We start from the raw sequence: 9,119 nt of genomic DNA on the forward strand, positions 1-9,119 counted from the left end.
GCTAGTCGAGCGCCCTAACCACCTGGCCATGCCGGGCCGGAAAATATAATGTGAATCTGTCCTATTTATGTATATTCCTTACAAAAAAATTTACAATGTACAAGTTCAACTGACAATTGTAAATACATATTTTCACAAAAAATTAAACCTTCAAATGCAGTAGAGAAAAATAAGCAAACTTCAGTATTTTTTAAGTTGATAGATGTTCAAATTCAGAGAACATATGTTTTATACTTACAAAACAAAATCTAAGTAAACCTTACATACTGACGTGTACGTTTTCTTTTTCTTCCTATTTGCTCGCTTAGGTTATAAAACAGAAAACAAAACTTAAACAAAAGGCATTTTGTACGGTAGATAAAGTTACCAAGAAAATTTTTTGTCCCTATTTTTTTTCACCGTGATTCTGAATTGTAAAGTCTTTTATAAAATACCAGAAAAACATCCAGTAAATTCCACCTAGTATTATGATGGGCAAAACTATTGTAATCGATAATGTTTTAGTCTGTTCCTGCAAAATAAGGATATGGGGTGTGTAAATATTACCTAATTAACGGGCGTATTTCAATTTCTGGGAAAACTAATGAGGCTGTTTTCCGCTGTGTCTAATTTTGCAACTACTGATCAGTGTTTGGTTTGGTTTAAATTTCGCGTCAAGCTACACGAGGGTTATCTACGCTAGCCGTCCCTAATTTAGCAGGGAAAGACTAGAGGGAAAGCAGCTAGTCATCACCACCCACCTCCAACTCTTGGGCTACTTTTTTACCAACAAATAGTGGAATTGACTGTCACATTATAACGTCCCCACGGCTGAAAGGACGAGTTGAGTGCCTTAACCATCAGGCCAACAGAGGGAAGGTAGCCAGTCAAGTGCATTCTACCACCCACCATTCACGCTAATGGATCAATTGTAACTCTTATAACACACTTACAACTTAAAGAGCAGAACATATTTTGTTGTATGGCAAGGATTCGAACCCTGGTCGCCAGCTCGGAAATCGAGAGCTCCACCACAAAGATAACCACGCCCTAATTACTGAACGACTATTTCTTGTGGACATTCTACAAAGGTCAAGATTGAAGAGTAGGTTGATATAAGTTTTAGCAAGGTGTCTGTTAGTGCGAAGAAGAAATGGCCACCTTCCGAAAGCGCTCAGGTTTACGTGTTGTTGTTTTTTTTGCCTTATATTTTGTGACCTTTCATACTTTTCTAAACTAAAACGTTTGTTGATATAAAGTATTGAATAAGTACACCTTACAATTAACCAAATAAGTTTTCATTTAACGCTTCTAGGCAGTTAAGTTGAAACTTACTGAATATCGTCGTTATAATATTTAGTTGAAATAAGATACAATCTAAGAACGAGACAGAATTCACTGCTACCCAGATATCTTAAATTGGAAATTCATTTATTATTAATCCCCAGTGGCGCAACTTTTGCGCGAAAGACCTAAATCAAAGAAACAAATATTTCGATCAGTAAAACTAGCTCTGGGACGAAATATCTAACAACATTTGTGAATAACATCCTATTTTGGAATGCACGTAGGTTGAAATAAACTGAAAAACAAAATACATGCAAATAATTTAAAAAGTGTTTTAGAGAAAAGACACATTTGGCTACCTGCTGTGTCCATCACGTGGAATCGAACCCCGGATTTGAGCATTATAAGTCCGTAAACTTACCGCCATCACACCGGGGAACGAAAAAGTGGTAGAAAGCTACTCAGTGAACAATTAAATGATTAAATGCAGCTTTAGGTAGCGCTAGTAATACATCTAGATAACTTGAAATATAACCCTATACGCTCAGCAACAAAATACGCATGTTTGTCACACTGTTCTGGTCAAACCCTGATGTTTACACATTCTCGAGTGAAAGGTAATAATAATAATTGTTTGAAGTCAAGTACAAAACTACACAAAGGGCTATCTGTGCTCTGCCCACCACGGGTATCGAAACCCAGTTTCTAGCGTTGTAAGTCCGCAGACATATCGCTGTGCCACTGGGGGCTCATTTTCAATGTATCACATTTTGAAATAATTTAAATTATCATGTGAAACTGAGTACTTATTTTTGATCTATGAACCTGAGGTCTGTCATGTTTATTTCTAATAACTTTAATAGCCACAGAAGTAGAGCAAGCCACTTGAAAGGGTTCACGCGTATAGTTGTTAACTTTACAATCTTGTAAACAATGATCGTAGTGACATTTCAGTCGTACAGTAAATAAATCACATTTTCCGAAATTAAATATTTTTGTCATTGTGTAATTGACGCCTTCGAACTTTTACTTGCAGGTGCTTCATCGTCATCTAACGACATGTTTAATAATAAATTTACGTAAACCGACGGAGTAAAAGCGAGAACCATGAATCAGTTATAGTTATATCAGTTATAACTGATATAGTTAGCCAATGGGTTAAAAAATAGCAGAACCATGAACCAATTAACACTCGTAGATTATCCAGTGGGTTGAAAGATAACAAAACCAGAACAATGAACCAGTTAACACTGATAAAGGTATCGAATGAGTTGAAAGATAAAAAAACCAGAACCATGAACCAGTTAACACTGATAAATGGGTTGAACTTGTATTAGAATTTGCAAGATCAGTAGCTGAAAACTTGCTGTGTTAAACTCAGCTAGACAACCTGACGTTTCACTAAGAACAAGACTGTAAAGGTGGCTGGTGAGAAGCAAGAAAGAACGGAGTTGTAATTCACTTATCAATAAATTATCTTTTTCTTGCGTCCCATGCAATATTTCAGACAAACGCTAAGGGAGACGGTTGTTACTTTATTATATGTTTAAACTCATTGGATAACTATGTCAATGTTAATTGTTTTATTGGCTATATAAAGTCAGTCCACCGCGGGGAATCGAACACCGAATTTTAGCGTTGTAAGTCCACAAATTCACCGCTAATCCACCTTCTCTACTGACCTAACTACACTTGTTCTAGCAGAAAACGTGTAAGTGGGAGAAAATTAGCAATTCGTTTTTATTATTATCATTTTATCACCCTTTATGTCTAAGGACGTATAGCGTTAAAAATCTGGTTTCGATACTCGCAGATAACCCATTGTGTAGCTTTGCGCTCAACAACTAAGAAAACATTTTATTTTATTTAGCCTAGCAGTTTTTAATACTTCATAAGCAATGGCGTAAATATTTTGAGGTTTCTTTTCTGAAATGCACTTCCATATAGTGTAGAACGTTCATACTAATCTCCAGTTTTTTTCCAAATTAAGAGGGAACGGAAATTTTAGACGTATCCGGGAAATAAAAGAAAAACAGCCATTTTAGCTCGTAATAAGTATCAACAGATTGTATGACTTTAATAAACAAATAAATAGAAGCTGAAGATTCCATTAAGTTCTTCTATAGACCTAAGGCCCATTGGCCCTAAAGCAATTGGCTGAGAGGCTTACTTTTGTTATGTAGAAAGCAGAAACTTGGAAAGCAAGTAGCAAGATTCTGTAGCAAGTCGAGAAAACCGAGTAACGAGTTACTATTATTGATTTGTTTAGTTTATCAAAAGACATTTCTTTCTCTTCTTTCGGGTATTTCATCGATTCTGCGAATTAACTGTAAGAAGATCATTCAGTGTATATCTTGTGTGTTATCTCTGATTTGACATTGTTTTAAAGATATCTCTCCCTTCACTAAGTAAAGTCAGTATTTGGTCTTCATCCCAGTAGAGATTGCGGCCATATCTAGTCTGTTTGTTATGAATTTCGCGGAAAGCTACACGAGGGCTATCTGTGCTATCCGTCCCTTTAGCGGTGAAAGACTAGAGGGAAGCCATCACCACCCACCGCCAATTCTTGGGCTATTCTTTTACCAACGAATAATGGGATTCACTGTCACATTATAACGCCTCCACGGCTAAAAGAGCGAGTATGTTTGGTGGGACGGAGATTCGAGCGCCTTAACCACCTGGCCATGCCAGACTATATCTAGTCAATGGTTAAAATAGAATTTCTGGATAATTCTCTCTTGAATGTATTCACTTGATACACTACAAAGTATATATGACATCCCTACGATACAGTTACTTTTAACATTTCTTAACCTTCTATTTAGTTCTTTTGCATTCACACGCAAAAACCACTTATATTTACAAAGTCAGAATATTTTATCATATGTTAATATGATGAATCGTAATTAGAACCAATGGACCTACCTTAGAACCAATGGACCCTAGGATCAATGGTGTTTAGGACTATAGGGCAGTCCATATTTCTTCAGAACTACTATCAAGTATAATATACTCGACGATCTTCGTCCTTAAACTCTCCCTATCAGTAAAATTGAAAAACAAGAGGGAATCCCCAATAGCCACGGCACTTGAAATTATTTTGGGCAGGATTAGAGTATATTAATATACTATTCTTTTTTCATCCTTTTTATTAACTATATTTTTGTGCGCCAGCAATACCAAGCGTGGGTCGCGCGTATACCCAATTCGAATTTTTTACTCATCAGGATCTTTACCAGCCTACCCATAAATTAAAATTATTTTAGACAGAATTAGAGTAAATTAATCTACGATACCTTGGGCGTGGTCAAATACATCAATCGAAAGGGTTTGACCTCCCCGATTCAAAAACTGTAATTAGATCTCAAATCGGTCAAGAGATGACGTAGCTATCAGCTAAAAAGTTTGTACTAGACAAACTTCGTTCTATGTGCCGCGGCTAATAACATCAGATGCAGGGCAGTCTCTGCTTGACCTTATTCTAGGACTTTTAGAACATCAGATGCAGGGCAGTCTCTGCTTGACCTTATTCTTGGACTGTTAGTCCTCAAATAGTTTTTTAATTAATATTTTGATCGCATTATGGTATGGTTCGGTGCTATTGCTTTTATATTCGAAATTATTTTCATATTATAAACCAGTGAATAAGAAAAATAAAACAAAAACTTAAGTTTGAAGAGGTATATGTATTATATGACAAAACTACTATGACTGCCTGTTTTTGTCCCATATTTTGAACTACTGACCAGAAGAAAGGCAACTAGCCAGCAGCATCCTACAAACCGCTATCCATTTAAGGGATTGACTGCCACTCTTATAACGCATCTACAGCTTAGAATGCAAATATGTATATATATATTTTTCTACTCACTAGTTCCAAAACACAGAGCTCTACAATTTTACCACCTCTCCCCCAAAGGTTGGCATCAAACTAAAATTAATATAACATAATATAATTAATAAGAAACTAAGATAGTGAGAAATGTAGAGAGTAAAAAAAAACAATAACCATTACAAAAATTTTTTTTTTAAAGAAACTACGCTATTTTAAGCATACAAATCGAAAATAGACAACTTGCCTGAAATGAACTGTTTGATTCTTTCCGTTTATTTTGTTTTTGCTACAGGCGTTTCCTACTAGTAGAGGGCGCTGTAACGTTGGCGCTCAGCTTTCGAAAAGTAGAAGTGGCGAATGTTTGGGTACGCCACTTTTATACACGAAGAATACCCTAAGCGAGTGAGAATGACGCAGCTGGAACAGCTGACGATGTCTAAGTGTTGCATCCTGTCGATAATTTTGAAATGACACATGGCTGATAAAGATAAAACGTAATTGTTCATTCCATCGTTCTAACGGATCCCCTCTTTTATCCCGTCCCCTCCAAGTAAATTATTCATCAAGTCACCCAGTGTTAGTAACAAACATGCTGCTGTCTCTGTGTCAGGTGCAACAATATGTTGTTACCGTTTAAAGTAAAGGTTTCGTGGAAAACACACGTGCTTTACGTGCTTGGGTTTATTTTTACTATATATTTTTGTTTATACTCTAAACAATATACGTGTTGAAATAGTTTTAGCTTCACTTGTTTATAGGCCATTCTTTATTTTCAAAGTTAAAACCTAATTCATGTGACGTCCTTCGGGTTTTTTAAAAATTATGTTTGTTTGTAATTAAGCACAAAGTTACACAATAGGCTATTTATACTCTGTCCACCACGGGTATCGAAACCCGGTTTCTAGCGCTGTAAGTCCACATACATACCGCTGTGCCACTGGGGGAATTATGTTATGAAAAAAAAACAAAAACTGCTTCTACAGTATCAACAAAATGTAAACCAATTATGATGGTATAAAAAGCCTAATTCTAATAAAACGTGATCTGTTGATTGGTAGTTAGTGTGATGTAACCTCATAGTATGAATGTTGGTAATTTATTTACAAATCTTTCTCTACCACAGATTTATAATATACCAACATCTCGACCACAGGTGGTTAGGGCGCTCGACTCGCAATCTGAGGGTCCCGGGTTCGAATCCCCGTCACACTAAACATGTTCGCCCTTTCAGCTGTGGAGGAGTTATAAAGTGACAATCAATCCCACTATTCGTTGGTAAAAGAGTAATCCAAGAGTTGGCGGTGGGTGGTAATGACTAGCTGCCTCCCTCTAGTCTTACACTGCTAAATTAGGGATGGCTAGCGCAGATAGCCCTCGTGTAGCTTTGCGCGAAATTCAAAACAAACAAAATCGACCATACGCATTACCTTGTGCGCCGTATGACGCTAATTACATCATCAGAAACTTTGTTGAATGGACGGCAACTGCCTGTTATACAAGCACAATAGGCATTTGCCGTCCGTTCAACAAAGTTTCATCATGAATACTCTGCCTAAACAATATATCAAAGAATAAGCGAAATATATATTTCTACAATACTGGTTTAAATAGCGTTTACACCAAGACTTAATGTGTTGAATTCCCAATCGGCCTGATGAATTCTGGTATTGAGGCCTGGAAAGTTTTTGTAAATATATATATATATTATTAGTCATATAATGCAATGGCATACAAAACAGTGACCAATAAACATAGTAATGTATTTAAATTAATCTATCTATGCTTGAGCTTGAAGATTCTTACGAAATTTATAAATGTAAACATACAAATATATATATTTATCTAAACAATACATATCTTAACCTAACAAATTTCCCATGGCTACGCTATGCTATTACAAGAAGGTGATAAACTTTTATCATATCCATGTGCAGATCATAAAATGATAGTTCATTAGATAAAGAGACTATGTAATTCTTAGTGCCGTAATTTTCTAAGTATACGCCGCACCTACTTACAAGTGAACGTTGCGAGAAACCAAACTCCTGTATATACCGCAGCTGTTGCATAGCTGTTGTCGAGTTACCGATAGGATTACCTAAAAACATTTCACATATATTTCACGTGCTATTTCATAGTAGTTACTTCTTTCTAAGAAGCCCCCCAGTGGCACAGCGGTATGTCTGCGGACTTACAACGCTAGAAACCGGGTTGCGATACCCGTGGTGGGCAGAGCACAGATAGCCCTTGTGTAGCTTTGTGCATAATTAAAAACAAACAAACTTTCTAAGAACAACATTATAAAATATAAAAGTGAATGAAGAAATATTGTGATTTTTTTATTTTCCAACAATTATTTAGCGATAATGGAAAACAACAATACACTTCAAGTTTTCTAACTGGTATAAAAACTTGACGAGAATACTTGAAAGTACTCAAAACATAACTTTGTTTCTATAACCTGCCAAGCCTAAATTTCACTCTCCGAAAATCCGTCAAACTCACGAGCGAAGCGAAACGATGTTGCTGCAAACTTTTAATGTCATTTAACCGAAGCGTTATCAATAGTATAAAATTTGTAGCGCTTGTTCTGAAAGACAAATTCGTGTATAAACTGCATGTTATGGTTTTGCAGACAAAATTCGTATATAAACCTCGGTTTATAATTAGAAAATTACGGTTTACTCAGCATGATATTAAAGCATAAGCTGTTCAAGTAATAAATTGCCAGGTGATACTTAAATTATATTACAGAAGGCTGAGTGCGTTATGTTAAACTCGCAGTGGAACAGATGCCACCGAAAATTGGTCGTTTTGGGGAAGGGTATGAATTAGTCCTCTTACCACGCAAAATTTTCATACATTCAGATCTCAAAGATATGCTCAGATCGTAGATTTATAGTTTCTAAGACGGAAATATTCCTTCTACTTAATGGCATTGGAAAAGAAAGGAATATGGATCAACTTGGGGCACCAGGACCATGGAGAAGGAACCTGCAAAAATTCGAACCTCAGTCGTGGTAAGCAAAGTGCGGAATCTTGTAATATCTGAGAATCCACAAATACATAGGACAGTGGCAAAAGCTGTCCATGTGTCCCATAGAACAGTATGCCAAATTATCAAGAAGGACTTCGGTCTGGAGAAGTTACACAAGTTGCTTTCTCAATAGCAGCTGGAGAATGAAACTGATATTCATGTTATTTCTTACGAAGTCATGCTGGTTAAGTCACCAGTCACAGCGCTATGGATGTCTACGCAAATTGACATGGGCGCTGAAAAACTGTCGTCCTCGTATACTTAATAGATCGTGGAAAGCAAACAGGGAGGAGCGGTGTGCATTAAATGTACGGTCGTAAGACAGAGAATGACCGGATGTGGTAACATTGACTAACGACGAGGTGAGCTTCAAAATCGTTTTAAAATATCGACCCAACCTCTAAATCTTTTAACATTATAAAAACATTAGTAGTTCGCTACATGCTTAAGCGAGTTATTCATGTGTTGTAGAAAAACGGCTTAGAATTATGTTTCGATTCTTATATATTTTTGCACGTATGTTAACGATATGCGATTATTATGCTGCAACTTGGAAATTGATCACTGCGATAGGAAACTTACAATCAAGCGATAAAGTTATTCAAATAAAACGCTAAAATTCGAGGTTTGATTCCTGTAGTGGGCACAGCACAACCCATCCAATTCTATATATTATATACACACAACCCATCCAATATTATATATTATATACACACAAACCATCCAATTCTATATATTATATACACGCAACCCATCCAATTCTATATATTATACACACATAACCCTTTTCCTTTTTATATTTTATATACACACAACCCTTTCCATTCTACATTTTGTACACAAATAACCCTTTTCCATTCTATATTTTATACACAAATAACCCTTTTCCTTTCCATATTTTATACACACATAACCTTTTCCTTTCTATATTATATTATACACACTCAACCCTTTCATTTCTATATTATATTATACACACAC

This window comes from Limulus polyphemus, unplaced genomic scaffold, assembly GCF_000517525.1.
Source record: "Limulus polyphemus unplaced genomic scaffold, Limulus_polyphemus-2.1.2 Scaffold736, whole genome shotgun sequence".
Taxonomy (NCBI): domain Eukaryota; kingdom Metazoa; phylum Arthropoda; class Merostomata; order Xiphosura; family Limulidae; genus Limulus; species Limulus polyphemus.